This window comes from Pan troglodytes, chromosome 14 (assembly GCF_028858775.2).
Source record: "Pan troglodytes isolate AG18354 chromosome 14, NHGRI_mPanTro3-v2.0_pri, whole genome shotgun sequence".
NCBI classification, from domain to species: Eukaryota; Metazoa; Chordata; class Mammalia; order Primates; family Hominidae; genus Pan; species Pan troglodytes.
The window spans coordinates 61,476,795-61,498,733 of NC_072412.2; the positions used below are offsets into that span (position 1 = coordinate 61,476,795).

The following is a 21,939-nucleotide window of genomic DNA, read 5'->3' on the forward strand; positions in this document are numbered from 1 at the left end:
AACAAATCAAAGGTGTTATTAGGCTTAACAGATGCAGGCAGAATGCAAGGGAAGATGGAACAAATACACTATATAAACATCTTCAAACTCAAATATACATTGGTTTCACGTGAAAGTTTCACACAGTAGCAACAACAAACAGAATGAACATAGGATACTGTCTTATAACAGTTCCATGAAGAAGCCTTGGATCAGAGTTTGCCAAAAGTACTATCTTGAGATGTTTCAAGACAAACAGCTTTTCACATTTATGCAGTGCTGTTCAGAAATAAACACATTTTCACAATTGTTTTTGTTTGAAGAGAGGCTGGTGAAATGACTGAAGCTTGATTTGTAGCTGTTCTGTAATCTTCTTGTGCAAAGCCTTGTGGTGGGGAAGGGAGTGGGGTTTCAGGAGTTCAGATGTGGTCTTCATAAGAACCAGTGTGTACATGGGACCTAAAAGTACAGTTTGTCCAGTTAATGGATCTTGAGATAAATGTGGATGTATTGGATGATGGAGATGACTACTATCATTGGAAGCCCCATTTAACATTTCCTGAAGTAGGTGGCCAATTTAAGTCAACCGCAAAAGTTTTTTAAACAAACTATATTTGCTCAATCATTTGCCAAATGATGTGCAGCAGTGTGGGCAGCAGCAGAAGCAACTCTCCAAACCTCCCCCAGGGAGCCATACTGCGTGCGGATCATTGACGGAGTTCTCCAAACCCATCCGCCCTTGGAATTGCATGTTCTTAATGTTTATTGGATCTATGTAGCCCATTTAAGTGTAGCCCTTTCACATCTGGGACAAAAAATACAATTGCCTTTTGGATTTCTTGAAATGGTTGAACCAGCTCATCTAGAACCCGACTGATTACACTGCTAATCTCAAATTCACAGCTGTTGCAGTGAATAATATAGTTGTTTCCCAAAAGCAAAATATCTTTATACATCATGGATCTCTTTATAGCTCCAGGCAGTTAAGTGTCCTCCTGCATGAGATCTCAACAGTGCCACCTTACCATCCAATGGTAACTGACAGAAGGCAGGAATATATTTAGCCCATTCCACCAAGACTAAGAGCTGCTGTTTCAGAAATTCACAGACATCACCAACACCTTTATTTTTTATTTTTTTAACATGTATATCAGTACTTGCCCCAAGGCTTGAGACTGAGATCTGGCAAGACAGAACTTCAGCTTGTGCCAGTGTGTTAATGGAGGGGATATTGCTGCCATCACATGTGCTTCTTCTGGTGCTTGTTCTATTGCATTCATTATGCACAACTTCTTTTTCCATTCCTGCTCTAAAACACTTTCTTAATTGACAGTATCTACATTGATTTCTTTTGGCCTTGTCAACAAAACATTGCCGACGGAACCTGCAAGAATAAACGTTACTCTTGCATATGCTGCATCTGAAGAAGCCCTTGCACCCACCACAGCTCGATGCCCCACAGTGTTTTCCTGTTGCCTTGACTCACATATAGCACAAAGACAGATGAGACTGTTGTCTGGGTATTCATATTTGTCCTCTCTGGGGCAGAAGTACCTGCGCAGAGCCACTTCGGGAGCTCTGGAGCTGCAGTCACTGCCCTGCAGCCTCCTCATCTCCCTGCAGCAGGTCCCTTCCATCCACCTCAACCGCGGTATCTGGCGCCACACTTTTGACAATTACTTTTCAATTGATTTACAGATTTAATATAATTCCAGTAGAAATCCAAGTGAGTTATCCTGTGCATATTGACAAACTTGTTCAAATGTTTACATGAAAAGACAGGAGCCCCAGAATAATCCACAACAAACCAAAAAATAAAAAATAAAAAAAAAAGCAAAGCTGTAGAACTGACACTACCTGATTTCTAGAATTACTGTAAATCTATTGTAATCGAGATACTATGGTTTTGATGCAAGGAATAGACACATAGATTAATGGAAGCGAGCCCTTTACTAGAATCACACAAACGTAGTGAACTGGTCATTGGCAAAGAAGCAAGGGCAATCCAGTGGAGAAATGAATGTCATTTTACCAAGTGGTCAGGAAAAATTAGACATCACCTGCCAAAAAGTAAACCTAGGGATAGATGAAAGATCTCATACCTTTCAGAAACAATAGTCCAAAGGACATCATAGAACTAATTGTAAAACACAACACTATAAAACTCCCAGAAGAAAACCTAGGCAAAAACATATGATTTTTGTTTAGCTAATGTGATGTTAAATACAAAACTGAAGCCACAGTCTATGAAAGAAAAAGAGATGATGTGAAGAGTTGTTGAAGTTGAAATATTCTGCTCTGTGATAGACACTGTAATGACAATTAAGAGGCTAGTCACACCCTGGTAGAAAAAAAATTGCAAACACATATAAAGGATTTGTATAAAAATATACAAAATACTTTTATAACTCAATAATAAAAATAAATAATCCAATTGAGAAATAGACAAAACATCTAATCAGACACTTCAGAAATTAATATATACAGATAGCAAACAGGTATATGAAACTACTCCACATCACATGCCATGATGGAATTGCATATTAAAACTCCAATAATAAGATAGCACTACATATCTATTATGATGGCTGTAACCCAAAAATTTGATAATACCAAATTCTGGGAATAAATCAAAGCAATAGGAAACCTCTTTCATTACTAATAAGAATGCAAATGGTACAGTCATCTTGGAAGACAATTTGGCAGTTTCTTACAAAGCTAAATATAGTCTTACCATAAGATCCTGTAATTGTGCTCATAGATATTAGCCAAATTAAGTTCAAAACTTATGTTTAAACAAAAACCTGCACATAAATGCTTGTAGAAGCTTTATTCATAATCCCAAAAAACTGCAAGTAATTAAAATCTACAATAGGTGAATAAATAGTCAGACTCCAGAATATCCATTCACTGAAATATCATTCAGTGATCAAAATAAGTAATTTACATTTCCTTTATACTTTTTATGGCTTGATAAATATAAAGGAAATGAAAATGTACATTGCTAAGTGTATTAGTCTGTTTTCACGCTGCTGATAAAGACATATCCAAGACTGGGTAATTTATAAAGAAAAAAAGGTTTAATGGACTCCACAGTTCCGCGTGGCTGAGGAAGGCACATAATCGTGGCAGAAGGCAAAAGGCACATCTTACGTGGCAGCAAGATAAGAGAAAAGGAGAGACCCAAGCAGAAGGGGAAACCCCTTAGAAAACATCAGATCTCATAAGACTTATCACTACCATGAGAACAGTATGCAGGAAACCACCCCCATGATACAGTTATCTCCCACTGAGTCCCTCCCACAACACGTGGGAGTTATGGGAGCTACCATTCAAGATGAGATTTGGGTAGGCACAGAGCCAAACCATATCATTCTGCCCCTGACCCCTCCCAAATCTCATGTCCTCACATTTTGAAATCAATCATGCCTTCCTAACAGTCCCCCAAAGTCTTAATTCATTTCACCATAAACTCAAAAGTCCACAATCCAAAGTCTCATCTGAGATAAGGCAATTCCCTTCCAACTATGACCCTGTAAAATCAAAAGCAAGTTAGTTACTTCCAAGATACAATGAGGTACAGGCTTTGGTTGGATAAATACACCCATTCCAAATAGGAGAAATTGGCCAAAACGAAGGGGCTAAAAGCCCCATGCAAGTCTGAAATCCAATGGGGCAGTAAAATGTTAATGATTTGACTCCATGTCTCACATCCAGGCAAGATGTGGGTTCCCATGGTTTTGGGCAGCTGTGCCTCTGTAGCTTTGCAGGCTCCCCTCCTGGCTCCTTTCAGGCTTGCATTGTCTGTGGCTTTTCCAGGCACACAGTGCAAGTTATAGATGGATTTACCATTCTGGGGTCTGGAGGATGGTGGCCCTTTTCTCACAGCTCCACTAGGCAGTGCCCCAGTGGGGACTCTGTGTGGGGGCTTCAACCTTACATTTCCCTTCAGCACTGCCCTAGCAGAGGTTCTCCATGATGGTCCTGCCCCTGCAGCAAAATTTTGCCTGGACATCCAGGCTTTTCCATACATCTTCTGAAATCTAGGTGGAGGTTCCCAGAACTCAGTTCTTGACTGCTGTGCACCCACAGGCTCAACACCACGTAGAAGCTGCTAAGGCTTGAGGATTGCACCCTCTGAAGCCATGGTCCAAGCCGTACCTTACCCTCTTTTGGCCATGGCTGAAGCAGCTGAGATACAGGGCACTAAGCAGCCACTGCACAGAGCAGGGGGACCCTGGGCCCTGCCCATGAAGCCATTTTTTTCTCCTTAGGCCTCTGGGCCTGTCATGGGAGGAGCTGCCAGAAAAGTCTCTGACATACCCTGCAGACATTTTCCCCATTGTTTTGGGGATTAACATTTGGCTACTTGTTGCTTGTGCAAATTTCTACAGCCAGCTTGAATTTCCCCTTAGAAAATGGGTTTTTCTTTCCTATTGTATTCTCAGGCTGAAAATTTTCTAAACTTTTATGCTCCATTTCCCTTTTAAAACTGAATGTTTTTAGCAACACCCAACTCATCTCTTCAATGCTTTGCTGGTTAGAAATTTCTTCCATCATATGCCCTAAATCACCTCCTTCAAGTTCAAAGTTTCACAAATCTCTAAGGCAGGGGCAAAATGCTGCCATTCTCTTTGCTAAAACATAGCAAGAATCAACTTTACTTCATCTGCAACAAGTTCCTCATCTCCATCTGAAATCGCCTCAGCCTGGATTTCATTGTCCATATCATTATCAGCATTTTGGTCAAAGCAATTTTACAAGTCTCTAGGAAGTTCCAAACTTTTCCACATTATCCTGTTTTCTTCAGATCCCTCCAAACTGTTCCAACCTCTGCCTGTTACCCAGTTCCAAAGTCACTTTCACATTTTTGGGTATCTTTACAGTAGCACCCCACTCCTGATATCAATTTCCTGTATTAGTCTGTTTTCACACTGATGATAAAAATATACTTGAGACTGGGTAATTTATAAAAGAGGTTTAATGGACACACAGTTCCATGTGGCTGGGGAGGCCTCACAATCATGGTGGAAGGTGAAAGTCACATCTTACCTGGCAGCAGGCAAGAGAGAATGAGAGAGCCAAGCAAAAGGGGAAATCTCTTATAAAAACGTCAGATCTCATGAGACTTATTTACTACCACTAGAAAAGTATGGGGGAAACTGTCCCCATGATTTAATTATCTCCCACTGGGTCTCTCCCACAACATGTGGGAATTATGGAAGCTACAGTTCAAGATGAGATTTGGATGCAGACACAGTCAAACCATATCACTAAGGGACAGAATCTAGTCTGAAAATCTTGCATACTTTTTGATTTCAATTACATGATATTGTGGAAAAAGCAAATCTATATACAGTTAAAAGATTGGTAGTTATCAGGGATTATGAGGATGACAGTAGGATTGATTAAGATGTATAAGGATTTTTAAGGCAGTAAAAATAGTGTATATGGTCCTATAATTGTAGATACCTGGCACTGTGTATTTGACAATACCCCTAAAACTTTACATCACAGAAAATAAACAATAATGTATGCAAATTTTAAAAAATCATTTAGGAGACCCACAGATCCCAAGAAGGAATGCAGACTATAACAACAGAATCTAACTGTATTGCAAATGTATGAAAAAACCTTAGTGATGGAGTGGGAGAAAAAGCTGCTGACCTAAGTAACTTGAAAATGAGTGAGGCCTATAAGACAAAATACAAAAGGAACTGCACATAAACACTGTACTATAGTTGATAAAATTGTTTCCTATGGGAGTGTGGGTAAACAATTCTGATATATATTATATATATCAGTATGAAATACTATAATATATATCAGTATGAAATACTTAAAATATGTATGGAATTGAAAACAATAAATGGATGTGACATATGATGGGAAGCTTGTTTCTTACCAATGATGTGGAAATTTACAGCTTAGCATGACAAGAAATTTAAAATGATCCATGTGGCAATAAATTAAAGTTGAAGACATAAAAAAATTATGTTAATACAGATACATATGTCTACATGTAGAAATGTTTATAGACATGAGTATATATTTGTGTTAGCTTATACACAGATGTGTATAAGCTATTTTGTTGCTCTGAGAGCTGAGAATGAATAAAAGAAATCAGCAGAAGTGGCTCTTAGTTCTTGGTTTTGACTACCATTTTTCATTAAAAGGAACCAGTGCTGCTTGGCAAAATTGCTGATTCTGGACCCAGGGCAGGATTTATACAAGATGAGCCTGGACTGAATGGAAAGCCAAAGAAAATGTACATAATCAAATGTGTAATGAGTGAGGAGAATAAAACATCAAATCTTTAAAAATTTTCAGAGGTTGATTAACCACTGAGAGCAAATATGATTGCTTTCAGCCCTGTACCCTTCCTAATGATTAAAACACACATACAATCAAACGCAAAAGCAAAAGCAAGTGTGTGTTTACTATAAATAGAAAGTAAATTAATTTCCAAGTAATGGAGAACAATTGAATTTGAAAATGTGATGCCTGGTCATTTTTGTAATAATTCTGTAATAAACGTATTTCTGGAGCGCTCATTAATCTATTTAATCCATATTATGGAGAAAGGATAAATAATCATGGACACACTATTTTTGATCTTATGAAGCAATGAACAAATGCATGCAAAGGCCATTACTAATGATATCACCTAAACCATAGGTACTTTACTAAAACTACAGCAATCACATCTCCTATTTAAGTTTATAGTATTCTATCTGCAAATAAATGAAAAGCCTCTAAATGATATAAGCCCAAAAGTCTCTATCGTTACAGATATAATTAAATGTTAAAAAAAGGCACTAGAATAGATGAAATTTTTTCATCTTCAATCATTCAGACTTAAGGAGAAGATTCCTTATTTCATAAATATCCTCCTCCAGTTAACTGGTGTAATGCTATGAAATGTAAGTACAGAAGACCCTTTCATCACATTTTTGCTTTCCTCAGTTTCAGTCACCCACAGTCAAATATGGTGTGAAAATATTAAATGGAAAATTCCAGAAGTAAACTGTATAAGTTTTAAATTGGGCACCATTCTGAGTAGCATGATGAAATCTCATACCCTGGGATGTGAATCCTTCCTTTGTCCAATGCATCCATGGTATATATGCTACCTGCCCATGAGTCACTTAGCCATCTCGATTATCAGATCAACTATGGCAGTATCACAGTGCTTGCATTCAAGTAGTTCCTATTTTACTTCACAATAGCTCCAAAGTGCAAGAACAATGATGCCAGAAATTTGGCTATGCCAAAGAGAGGCCAAAAAGTGCTTAAAGTATATAAAGTTGAAAGTGAAAGTTCTCAACTTAATAAAAAAAGAAAAAAGGTTGTACCTTTTGCTAAGATGTAGGGTAAAAATAAATATTCTATTTGTAAAATTGAGAAGGAGGAAAAAATTATGTTAGTTTTGCTGTCACACCTCAAACTGCAAAAGTTACAGCCACAATGTGTGACAAGTGCTTAGTTAAGAAGGAAAAGGCAGTAAATTTGGGAATGGAAGATATGAACAGAAAAGTGTTCTGATTGATGGCAATCAGGTTCATTACCATCTGTGGTTTCATGCATCCAATGGGGGTCTTAGAACATTTATTTCAAGGACAAGGGCTATTCTAAGGAACAAAGATCTGATAGAAGATAAAACATTATTCTATAAAATGGCAATTTCTCTCATGAATTACCTAAAACTAAAAGCCCCAAACACAGTGCTATTAATTTTATGACGGGTTTGCTGGCTGGGGGTAATTAACTGGTATTAAATATGTATTTTATTTTTTCTTATTCATTCTAATGAAAAATTTTACTTATTATTTTCATGAGCAAATTTTCATATTTTGGTTGTTCATTTTTAATAAGAAACTAATTTGAACATGTTCAACAATTTTATAATTTTATTTTTCTTTTTAGTTCACCAAATATGAAAAATATGATAGACATTTCATACTCTATATACATAGAGACAGAATAATTTGAATATTTGACAGGATAAATCTATTAAGATACAGTATATATAATAATAATTCTAGATAACAAAGAAGAAAATTTCTTAGCTGACAGACAAGTTTGAGCAGAAGTTCCAGTACTGAGATATATAAAAAGAAAGATGAACACAGGCAAATAGGGAGAAAGAATTAATTAAAGATAGAGAGAAAGAAGGAGACTGTGTGGAGGCTGGTGGCAATATAAATTCCCCAGATAGAAATCCACATTTTAGTACAAACTTTAAAAATTCATCAGGATATCTATTATCTATTTATAGGAAACAAACAACAATGCCAACAACTAATGCACACATTATCAATAAGTTAATCTAAGTTTTTGATTTCAGCTTTTTATTAAAAAATAAAATAAACTGAAAATATATACTAAAGTTAAAGTACAACCAATGTTTCCTCTCTAAAAACATGAAGAAAAAATTGTTATCCCTTTATCAGATGAAAAAGTTTTAAAACCTGGCAATTATGATCTTCATTAATACAAGTGATGAATGAAAGACTTCAGTTAGCAATAAACAGTAGAAGTGAAAGTGATAGTGCCCTTGAAAATCATTATTCAATACTTTGGAAGAAGTACAGCCTTGCTTAGAAACACCATCCAAAGCAGAATAAGCAAAGAAATATACCATACTTTTTCTTTTAATATACTCTAATTTTCTGGTAAGATTTCCTTGTGACTGAATCTAGCTGGAAGCATATTCACAAGAAATCCTGGGAAATGTAATTTGCACTGTTAGCATATTCTGGTACAGTGCCTTAGGGAGGCAAGGAATAGATACCGGGACATTACTAGGTCAATCCACCTATATTGTTATTTATCATTGATATAATAATTTCCCTATATATGCAGATAAAATTCTTTCATCCCTCCATCTAACATGAAACAACTATTCAACAAACAAAGACATTCATATCTTCTTCAGAAAGAGAAGACACACGTTCTCAATCAATTATTAACCATTTCAAAGTTCAGGATCTCCAGATGGTAATCAGACTTTTCATCAGATAAGAAAATGCGCTTCTAATATTTATATAATAAATAGTAGAGGTGGGTAAGACTTTGGCTACTGAGTAGGATGGCATGGCAGAACAACCCTAAGAATAACTAGAAAATTAAATAATAAATTAATCTTATTTTAAAGACATTAAAGGACTCAACATTCAAACCCTGTCACTGAGTAATTTTGTACATGGGCCAAATGATCAAAGGATTGAGGAAGATGAGCACAAAGGAGGAATAATATCCATAGGATGTGTCATTTTGTCCACTTGATTATTGAAAGTCTCCTTGGTAGTAGATGAGAAGTTACATGAAAAACATATCCTCACATCCTGTGCCTACGCTTACGGTTCCATACACATAACTGTTCCCCAGAGCTCCATGTGACAGATATTTTAATCTTGTTCTTTCCTAATCTCTAATCCAGGAAATGTAGATCTTTATCTCAGGTGACTTTTTTCTTTACACAAGGAAGATAATCAAATGTGCTTCTTGAAATTTTACCAATATTTCAATTTCTTTCTGAGCTAACCCTGAGTTGGGCTGTAATGCAATGCCCATCTGCTTCCAGGTGAAAGAAACATATCAAGTAGAACTATATGTAAATCATGTTTTATCTTTATTTTATTGTATTTCTATAGATTTAGGTGGTACAAGTGAAGTTTTGTAACATTGACACAGTGTGTGGTGGTGAAGTCTGGGCTTTTAGTGTAACCATCACCCATATACTTTTTGTTTTCCTTTAATTGGCCATTTGGCTATAGATAGGGTAATCATACATCTGATTTGTGCATTCCTATTGTTAAAACATAATGATTTATAACTTTAAATTATCTTTACACTCTGACATTTGGGTCATCTAAGTCAATGCTTTTTCAAATCTTATAGGCATATTAGTAATGTGATGATTTTATTGAAATACAGATTCTGATTCAGAAATTCTGTGGTGGGGCCTCAAATTCTGCATTTCTAACAAGCTTTCAAGAGAGGCTGAGGCTGCTGGTCAGTGGCCAAACTCTGAGAAGTGAAGATTTAGAGAAATTTCCATCTCTGGTTTACCAAAATATCATCAATGTAGGGGACTCGTAGGAAGTCCATTTATGAAAATCTTTGCAAACTACCTGAGGAGAGAGTCAGAGTGTTGACATGGTCCTGATATAAGACAGATGAGTTACACTGCTACTGATAAAAGAACACTACCAGTAATTTTATGGAAACACCGTGGCAGATTAAAAAACAACAGTAACAACAACAAAAAACAAGTAAACAAACAAAATTTGCTCAAGGAGATGCCAGAAGCTGGGTAGAGTAATAATGCACTTTAATGTCTACCAGGTTGGGTTTAAAATAATTCCATAGGCATTCTCTAATATCCACCCTTCTCACTTCAAATTTAGAGTTTTGGCAGAGAATATTGTTTTTGAAGCTAACATTTGGCAATTCCTACAATAGTAACCTAGATTCATAGGTTAGAACCTCTTGCTAAGTTTTTACATCCGTATTTATTTATTGGGACAAGAAACAGGAGCTCTCTAGAGAAGATAACAGAACTTGTATTTTCTTACGGAACATCTTAGCAGTGCCAGCTTCCCATATGCGGATTCCTCATGAGGCAATGTAATAAAGGCCAGACATGCCTGTGTGTGCAGCAGAGTTAGCATTACAGGGAGGAACACTGAAATTCAGACCCAGAGTTTACATAGGGCAGCTGCCCATCTGTCCATCATCCCTTTCAGGGAGATGGAGAGGGAAAATAAGCAAACAAATAAACAAACCTTGATTTGAGAAGGTAAATAAATCCTCTCTGGGAAGAGGATAATCCAACCGCTGTTAAAAAAAAAATGAATTTCAAAACTGAAAACTGTAACGTCTGACTTAAAAATTCACTGGGTGGGCTCAATTGAATAATGAAGATGACAGAGAAATTAGTCACTAAACTTTGACAGTAGGAATTATCCTACCTGAAAAACAGAGAGAAAAAATAAAATATTTTAAAAAATAAACAGAGTGTTGGAAACAGTGGAAAAATATCAAAAAGATCTACTAGTCTGGTCATTTGATTACCACAAGGAAAGAAGAAAAACACTGGTATAGAAAAAAAGTTGTAGAAATAATGGGCAAAAACTAAAATTTATGAGTGGAAAGAGCTAAGACCTTTTTGCAACCGTCATGTAACAAAGACACAAGAGAATGCATTTTTCATTGACTGACCTAAACTGACAGATAAATGCAAAACTGCAATGTCCTTTTTCTGAACTTACTTAACTCTAGATTATATTTTAAGGACTTAAAATTATTAATTCCTTAAATGCACTTTTCTGGAATTTTGACCATCTTTTCAAGAACTGAAACCCAAAGAAACAGCATCTATTTATCATTTCCAACTATTAAAAGAAGTTAAATATCCCTGCATTCAAAATTTTGAGAATTTTGAGAATTACTGATCTATTTAATTTCCCTGCACTTAATTATCATTTGAAGCAAAGTTATAGCAATAATTTTCTGTACACTATTTTTTGTTGTTCTCAGGTAAATTTATTAAACATTAGATTATTAAACTGAAAATGCTTATATAAAAATTATTTTAGCCCCATATTTGACAATATCAACTCATATTAGTCAATACCTCAACCAATACCCTAAAAATTAGGGACCTAATGACATTTGTGTAATTTCTTCTTTGGGCTACTCAATTTGCTTCTTGTCAGTTAGGATGTGTGCATGAGGTCTGACGATGTGGTGAGGGGATTGAACATCCCTTCATACCTATCCTCCAAAATGCAAGATTCTGCTTAGGTTTTAGTTGTCAGTTTTAGGGATCTATACAGAACATCCAACTACAGCACTGTCTGTTTCTGAGATTTATAGTTAATCATTATAAAGGGGAAATCCACTCACAGAAAAACGCTCAGGGGCCTTCACTAATCCCTACACATCTTAAAAGATCTGGCAGTAGACTGTGGAACCAGGACTCTATTCTCATTTCCAGGAGCATGGCAATTTATCACTCCCTTAGCTGTACTTCTGCAGCAAAGAAATGTGTAAATTTCACCTTGGAGGAATTAGCTGAGCTGCTTTTTGTGCATTTGTAATGCGTGTATGTATTCCAACTCTACTATTTTATTATTATGAATCATGAGCAGTCAGTTGTTCCTTTATTTCTTAGTCTTCTACATCTTCCACTCAAAAAAGACCTTTAAAAGTCACCTAAAAAGGCTGTAGGTCCCCCGGGACAATAAATCTCTACCTGTTATCTGATTTGTTACAATGTTAAAATCTTTTCCTGACAAGCCTAAAGCTCTATATAGAAATTTTTTTGTCCTTTTATAAAGGTCTTTTGTCGGAATTAAGGTTTATATTGTATTTAGTTTAAAATCTAGCAAAAGTTTATGCCATCTACAATTAAAAGTAAAATTATGTAGCATGATATTAAATTTCTATAATGTAATTGCATATGATAAAATCATTTGTGTCTCTTTACTTTTGGTAAAATCTGGCCTAATTTACTAGTTTTGGAAAAAGAAAGAAAATATATAGTTATTATGCTTGTTGTTTTTCTCCTTACTATTACAATCTTATATTAGAAATTCATGCAAAGATGTCATTCCCTACATATTTGCTAAGTGAACTAAAAACTATTTTCTTGTGATAAAGAAGTATGACTGTAGAAATGCAAATCAAGTAATCTTTAATTTCCTAAATGTGTATTAATATATAGAGAGAATATTAAGAAAATGTTTATAAATTATTACTGAATATATTTTACGATCAGTTTTTTTTTATGTGACTGCCATTCACAGATTGCTGTTTGTGTGCATAAGTGTGGGAGGGGAGTAGGTATGTATTTACTTTATTAATTCATTTTAATCATTATCTCACTGAGAAAGAGGGCAAGGATTTAGTGTTAAAACATTTGAAATATTTATATCAATAACCAAAGTGTATTATACATAGTAGATGGAAAAGTGTTTCTGAGTAATTGAAACTGATTAATAAATTTTAATTTTCTTCTAATTTCTTAACTATATGGTTAAAGATTCCATACATGGATTGATTGAAACAATTGCTCACTTTCAAACTTTCAAACTTTTTATACCTCTAGAATGTTTTGATTATATTTACTTTTTTTAAGAAAACATCAAGAACACAAAAATATTTGAATATAATCAAACATTTGTCTATTATGAAAATATTGTATTTTTTCAAACAAAAATATACATGAACATAAAATTTTGAATAGCATCCTTGCCCAAATGGCAGTCTAGATGACATAAAAACTTTCCCAAAGCAAATAACTACTAAAATACAATAAACACATATTTAAAGACACAGATATAAAATAAAGGAATTTCTAGGGACCATTAACAAAGAAAAAGTATAAATGAGAGAAAAAACACATATACAGTCACAGCTAGTACAATTTTCATAAAATAAGAATTGGTGAAGGAGGCCATGTGCAAATGACAATTATTTTTGAATTCCCTGTATTGATGAAAGACAAGAATTCTCAGATACTGAAGTACAATGCATCTTGATCAAAGTAAATAAAATATAACCCATAAAAAACACATAATTAGATGCATCTAAAAAAGGCTCCCCGTAAAAACTTAAATAACTATATACTACTAATCAAATTTTCAACAAAGAAAAAAAACTAGCAGATTATTTTGATACAATGTTAGAGGCAGGAGGCAAAGAAATTCTAGGCAGACAAGGGTGGGTCCCTGACAAAACCTCACCTTCAAGCCAAAAAGCCTGAAACCCGCGGACCAATGTGGCAACCTCTATCCCTGTTTTCACTCTTGAATGTTGCCTTTTTCTAAACTACCCATGGCCCACCCCACCCCTATTCCTGTACCTATGAAGACCTCAGACTCAGTCGGAGAGAAGAGGAGAAGCAGCTGGACATCAGAGAGTAGCAATGTGACTTCAGAGGGACAGATCAATGGCTTGACTTCGGAGAAGAGTCCGGCCAGAGATGGCTGGACTGGAGGGGAAGATTACCTGCCTGTTCTATCCCCTTTTCTAGCTCTTCTTCCTGCTAACAGCCACTTTCATTGTTCAATAAAATCCTCCTCATTCACTTCATTTTTCCTGGACACCGGACAAGAGCTCAGAACCCACAAGTGCATATAACTCCCCAAACAGGCTGTCATACTAGCCTTCAGCTAAAGATGGCCTCACCAGGGAATTTTATGAAATGCTTTATAATTAAATACAACCAATACTGCACAAAATGAGAGTAAGAGGGCATACTTTCCAACACATTTGTAAGGTCAAAATTATTTTATGCCAAGATCAAAGATCTTTCAAATAGAAATACAATATATCAACATCCCTCATGAACACAGACGAAATCATTAACAATATCAGCAAATCTAATTCAGTATATAAAAATGAAAACACACTATGACCAAGGGAGTATTATACTGGGAATGAAAGGCAGATTCATACTTAAATGATCCAATATAATTAACAACAGAATAAAGGAGAGAAACATATGATTATCTCAAAAATACATGAAAACAATTGCAAAAATAATCAACCCCATTCATGGTAAAAATTCTCATTAAATTAGAAATAGAAGGAAACTTGAGCAAGAAAAAGAAGCAGCCACAAAAAATGTATAGTTAACATCCAGCAGTAGGTTGAAGTATTAATTTCCTCTCCCTAAATTGAGGGTAAGGCAAGAATGGTCAGTCTCTTAAGTCAAGAAAATAAAATCTTTATGTGTCATGTTAGAAACAAAAAATGTGAAACTCCCATTATTCAGAGTTGACATATTCAAATACATTTAAGAATCTCAAGATATGTGCAAAGAAGCTACTCAAACTGAATAACTTTGACAAGTTTTAGGATAAAAGGTCAATATATTTTGACCTTTTCAATTATGTTTCTATGTATTGGCACTAAACAATTGAAACATAAAAATTTAACATAACACCATTTAAAATGACAAAAATAAAAGCATACATCTAGAAAAGGATGTAGCTTCAAAATATGTAAATCACTGAGGTTTCTGGGAAGATGCGAAGAATAAGAAGCACCAGGAATTTGTTTCTCACATAGGCAACAATTCCACCGCATAATTTGTCTGATGAAACTATTTTGAACTCTAGAGGCTAATGAAGGCTTGCAACTTCCAGGTGAAGACTTAGATGATAAATTGTCATTATTTTTAGTCAGTTTCAGCTGTTAGCACAGTGGCTAAGAGCCACCCATCCCCCAGTCTTCAACCACAGGGTAGACAGCTATACCCCTATTTCTCTAACAGCTTGAACACAGCTTGTGGGAGCCAGAGTAGGCAAAAAAGAACTCTGTCCTTCAAATATTGAGAACTGTAGTCTGATTGCTGATTGCTGCTTCTGATCACAAAGTCACAGACACAAAATCAGGCAACCTTTGATGCACCTCCTCCCATTGTTGCAAGCCTCCTCTCTGGCTAATGTGACTTCCAAGAGATTTAAATGCCAGATGTCCTCTTCCATTTCATTTTTTTTTCCCTTTTGGGTGCCAGACATTAAGCAATAAAATGTTCAAAAACAATTACATATACTGGAAAATTGAAAGTGAGCATTCATGCCCAATGTCTCAGAAAAGATAGGAGAAAACCATAAGTTTACATCTCAGTCTGATCCTTTGTACACAGACAGCCTAAAACAATTAAAAACAGAAACAATAATAAAAACCAGAAAACTCAGGGGAAGAAGGAGAACTGAATTTTCAGAATCTAATTATCACATTATTAGATTCCATTGGCTGGTTTTCAGCAAAACAACAACCACAAAATAGCAAGAAATATAAAGAAACAGGAACATATGGTCTAGTCAAAGGATAAAAATAAATCAAGAGAAAATGTCTTTCAAAAAGTCTGATAGCAGATTTGCAAGAGAAACTGAAGGAGGGGAAAGACAGAAAGTGTCAAAGAAAATGTTTGAAGAAGTAACGCCTGAAGACTTTTCAAATTTGCTGAGACATAAATATATACATTCAAGACCTACATTCATCATTGACCTGTATTCACCCTTATAGTATTATATAAAGTATTTTTACTACCCTACAAATTCTCTGTGCTCTGCCTATTTATTCCTCCTCTCTCAGCCTCACCCTGGCAACTACTGATCTGTTTATTGTCCCTTTAGTTTTGCATTTATGCAGAATGCCATATAGTTTAGTTCATACAAAATGTGGTCTTTTTATATGTGCTTCTTTTACTTAGTAATATGCATTTATGGTTTTGCCATGTCTTTTCAGAGACTGGCAGCTCATTTCTTTTTAATGCTGAATAATATTCCATTTACTGTATGTATCACAGTTTATTTATTCACCTAATAAAAGACAACGTGGTTGCAGCCAAGCTACTGTAAATATCAAAAAGGAAAAAAACGAAAGATTTGACTGTGTACTACCTTTACCAGTGTGTTTTATACTTTTATATGTTTTTGTGTTACTAATTAGCATTCTTTTCTTTGAGATTGAAGAACTCTCTTTACCATTTCTTTTTAGAGAGGTATGATGGTGACGAACTCCTTCAGCTTTGTTTGTCAGATAAAGTCTTCAACACTCCTTTGTTTCTGAAGGACAGCTTTGCTAGGTTACCAAGGACAGTATACTTGGTCAGCAGTTGTTGCTGGTGTTTTTCCTTCAACACTTTAAACCAGAGGTGTCCAATTTTTGGCTTCCCTGGGCCGCATTGGAAGAAGAAGAATTGTCTTAGGCCACACATAAAATACGTTAACAAACACTAACAATAGCTGATGAGCTAAAAAAAAAAAAAAAAAAAAAAAAAAAAAAAAAAAAAAAAATTGCCCCCCCCAAAAAATCATAATGTTTTAAGAAAGTTTACAAATTTGTGTTGCACGGCATTCAAAACCAACCTGGGCCACGGGCCATAGGCGGTCTAAGGGCCACAGGATGGACAAGTTTACTTTAAATATATCATATCACTTTCTTCTGCCCTGTAAGATTTCTGCTGAGAAATCTACTGCTAGCCATATGAGAACTCTCTTATGTTATTGGTTTCTTGTATCTTGCTGCTTTCAAGATCCTCTCTTTGTCTTTGATTTTTGACAGTTTGATTCTATTATGTCTTAGTGTAGTCTTGTTTGGATTGATTCTGATTGGAGAATTTTGACCTTCCTGTATCTTCATATTTATTTATTTCCCCAAATTTGGAACGTTTTCCATTATTTCTTTAAATGTGTTCTACTCCTATATCTTTCTGTTTTTCCTCAGGAAGTTCTATAACTGGAACATTTGTTTTGATGCCGTTTCATCAAGCCAGTACATTCTCTTCATTCATTTTGATTCTTTTTTCTTTTCTCCTCTCATAATCTGTCTTAATTTAGTCTTTCTTTTGCTTAATCAATTTTTGTTGATATTCTTTATTGCATTTTATATTTCATTTTTATATTTTTTGCTCCAGAATTTCTGTTCGATTTCTTAAAATATAATTTCAATCTCTATTTAATTTCTAGTTTTTATAATTTATTGTTTGTCTGATTACATTGAATTTTTTCTCTGTATTTTCTTCACATTTGCTGAGCTTACATACACAAATTATTTTAAATTCTTTGGTAGTTCTAACATATCTGTGTATTTGGTGTTAGCTAATGGGAGATTATTGTGTTCTTTTGGTGGTACTATGTCTCATTAGTTTTTTTCTTTTTGTATTCCTTATTGCCTTATTTTGATGTGTGCATATTTGCAGAAAGGACTTATTCAAATGTTTGTAAACTAGTTTTTTCTGGGAAAACTCTTAACCAGTCAGACGATCCAGAGATTCTGGGAAGGCTGTTTGTTGTGGTACAAGGACAGTTTTGCTGCTGGGGTCCTTGGGCAGGTTGGCCTGGTCCCTGAGTCAGCAGAACAGTAGGTCTGATGCTAATTCCATGGCATTGGGCCTGGAGCCTGGTCCACTGGTTTAGACCTGTTGATTGGGTCTACAGGATGGCCCTTGAGTCATGGCCCTTGAGTCTGGGTGCACAAGGTTGGAGCTGGAGCCTGTGTCCATGTATTAGGCCATTCTTTGATTCCTATAAAGAAATAACTGAGATTGGGTATTTTATAATGAAAAGCGGTTTCACTGGCTCATGGTTCTGCATGATTTACAGGAAGCATTGTGCTGATGTCTGCTTGAGTTCTCGGGAGGTTTCAGGAAGTTCACAATCTTGGCAGAAGGCAAAGAGAGGCAGAGACATCACATAGCAAAAGCAGAAGCAAGAGTAGTGGGGGTGGGGAGGTATCACACACTTTTAAATAGCCAGATCTCATGAGAACTCACTATCACAAGAATAGCATCACAGAGATGGTGCTAAACCATTCATGAGAAATCCACCCTCATAATCCAATCACCTCCTACTGGGTAATCCCAGTATTAGGGATTACAGTTAAACATGAAATTTGGGTGGGGACACATATGCAAACTATATCAGCCCATGAGGTTAGCCCGAAGTTTACAGTCACAGGGGCTGAGGTGGTGCTGGGACTGCTCTTGAACATGAGTCTGTAGGGACTGGCCAAGCATTGGAGTGAGCCTGGTTTGTAGGTCTACTGGCATGTGCCTGGAGCCTGAGTCCATGGACACTGACCTGACACTGGAGCAGGCCTGGAGCCTGAATCTGCATATGTATATATCTCCTGAGTTTGCAGAGTCTAGCTTAGAGCCTAGGTCTGCAATGGTGGTCTTGGAGTCTCAGGTCACAGAGGCTGGCCTGGTACCAAGGTCTAGACCTTGGGTCTACTTGAGCAAGTCGTAACCTGGGTCCTCTGCAGCCTGGGGCCATGGGGACCTCTCTGGTGCCTGGGGCCAGCCCAGTGCTGGGGCTAACATAGAACATTGGCCTCTGAATCTAGTATGGAGCTTAAGGTCATGGGTACTGGCCTGATACCTGCAATCACCGATGCTGGCCTGGATCCTGAGACCATGGGGTCCAAGTGGGTACTAGGAGCAGTCTTGAGCCTAGAGTCACTGAGGTTGGGCAGGCAGTGGGGGCATTCCAGAGACTGAGGCAGAAGGCAAAGGGAGGCAGAAGGCAAAGGGAGACAGAAGGCATTAGGACTAGCCTGAAGCTGAAAGTGGTCCTGAGCTTTGCACTACTGAGGTCAGCCTGGCAGTGGGTCAGCACAGAGACTAACTGCCAAGCAGTCCTGGAGCGTGGGGCTTCAAAATTTGACCTCATTTTAGGGCAGGTCCAGGGGATCAGTCTATGAGTACTAAACTGGAGTTGGGGTCATGAGGACCTGCTTAGTGCTGGGTTTTACTGTGGGTGTCTCAGTTTGGGGATTTGAAATGAAGTTCTATGTTTATTTCCTTTTTCTTCCCACATGTGTAGGGTATCTCTCTTTACACTGTACTGCCTGGGTTAGCAGAGGTGTGACATGGGTGATGTAAACCTGCCCTTTCTATCCTCTTCAATGCATCTTTTTTTATTTCTGTGCTACACTCAGGTATGGTACTGTGATCTCTCATTTGGTTTCCTTAGACTTTATGAAGGTACTCACATGCATGGATAGTTATTCAAATTGATGTTTCTGTGGTGGTGTCTGTATGGAGAGTCCTACTCCAATATTTTTCTTATGTCCATATACCTGACATAAATTTCTTAAAGAAAACCTTGAAAGTCTGTTACAACAATAATAGAGAAGAAATACATCTTTCTTTATGAAAATACTGTCTCCCTTGCTTTATATGTATGATCATATGAGAGCTTCTTTCCTTATACATTACTCCATGTCCCTGATCACGTGACTGTGACCCATGCTGAGGCAGCCATTCTAGTTTAAAATGCAATATGTGGTGGTGTGCTCTTTTCTTATTAATTTGAAACAATGACATCATTAAACTAAACTAGCTAATAGCTATAGTTTTAGCATTGTAGTTTGAAAAGATGAGTCCAAAGCACAGAAATGAGCAAAAGTGAAAAATTACAAATAAAAAGTATTGATGAGATTCAATCCCTGATCAACCATATCCAAGTTTAACCCCATTCTTGTCCTTCCTGCAATTGGTATATATCAGCTAACACATTTCTCATTGGCCTGTTGGTTAGTTAGATTTGCATTTATGTCACTTGCAACCAAAACATGTATTAATATAGTAAGTGAAGAAATAGTATCTATCACTGGAAATAAATACTATTGTAATTCTTTATCAAATTTTCCATACCTTACATGACTTATAGATACATTATTTTGCTCTCTATTCTGAATACAAATGTAATAGCATTAATAAATCTGTTATTCTTAGTTCAAAATATGGCTTCATGATTTCTATCATTAATAATAATGGTAACATTAGAGTTGTCATCCCTGCACCAACCTCTTTTCTTTCCATTCCATCTTTCACATTGCAACAAGGAATAGCTGCAAAAAGCTCAACTCTAATCATATAATCTCTCAAATATCTTTCTTCTAACAAAATAATTATGAGAAGCAATAAAAGAAGTCAAAATGTGTTAGTATCTTAGCATCACATTCAAAGTCCTCGAAAATATAATTTTCAAAACTTTAATTATCATTTAAAACTGGACACCACCTCTTTGATCATGTGATCTGCTTGGTTGAAGTTCTTTTCTTCCACTCCTTGATTTATCAACATTCTGCCCCTACTTTATGTGCTAACTTAAATGCTTCTTCACCTGTGATACCTTTTTTCCAAGACTGATATCAAAATTAATCTAATTTATTTGAATTTATATCTATTCGATTTTATGTTATGGACTCATGCCAATATTACTAATATTTTCATTAACGATTTACATTTTTGTGTCTATAAATAGACAATAAGGCTAAACATCATCAGATACCTTTTCAAAATTACTAAAATATAGGTGTAAAGATTTGTTGGATAGAATTAATATTTGATTAGTTTACTGCTTTATGCTAGTACTAAGTCAACACAAGTTGTCATTTTTAATATGCATTATAATCTCAGTTTGACTTCTCTTTAGCTCTGATCTCAGAAAATATGTTACTTATCGCACACCATGCAAAGTAAAATGAAACTATATAAAAAATTGAAAGTTCAAAAGGCAATTTTTAAAGTTCCACTTAACAGCATAATAGTTTGAGGTTAAAAAATGTCATCTCTTTATAAAAAAATATGAGATTCAACAGGACAGAAGCCTTTGCCTTAAAATATATATATATACTTTGCCAAGGAACAAAAGAGAAGTGGATACCCATTACAGTAAATTACAATGTTGTAAACAAACAAAATTAACATTTTAGATTGAAATTATTAAAATTCACATTCACAGTTAAACTGGGAGGTTTTAGAAATATTGTAAATGTGTGACTCTTTAAGTGAAAGGTGACAGTTCTGTATCATCCACTTTATGTTAAAAAGAAAGGATCTATGAAGCACTGTAAACAGTAAGTTAGAGGGATTCCACGAAATATTACTGAATATTCAGCCTAAGTTATAGGGTAGTCTCAAAAGTGATGTGCTATATGCTGTTTGAAACACTGAAGAGGAACAGATAAGTCTTCATTACTGAAACTACTGGAATAAGTGTATATGTGTTTGTGTATATGTGTATGTTTGCAACTAATTTTTTTACAGGACCAAAGAAAATTTAAGTGGATAAGATTGAGTGTACAGAGTATTGTTAGTTGAAATTTTCCAAAGTATTTTTTAAAAGTTAAATACAAAGGAAGCAACCGCATTGTTTTATTTGTAACAGATAGCTTTTGAACTTCTTAGCCAGAACATTGCTGACTTCATTTTGCACCTAAAAGTCATTTAAGACAACATGTGAGAACATTCTATACATTATTGACTCCTAAAAAGTTAAGATAGGATACATTCACTTTCATAATACATGTTAACCACCTAAAAAAGAAACAGTCACAAACTATCATGTTTATTGTTTTTTAGTGGAATGTTTAAAATTGTTGTCAGACATAATACACAAATCTCTTTTTTTTTCTTCATTAGTCAGC

The 21,939-nt window shown here is 35.7% G+C and overlaps 1 pseudogene; it reads right to left on the minus strand.

Moving 5' to 3' along the window:
* Positions 1–280: 280 nt before the first annotated feature.
* LOC100609020 (hepatocyte nuclear factor 4-gamma-like) lies at positions 281–16,887 on the minus strand (annotated as a pseudogene).
* Between the last annotated feature and the right edge of the window lie 5,052 nt (positions 16,888–21,939).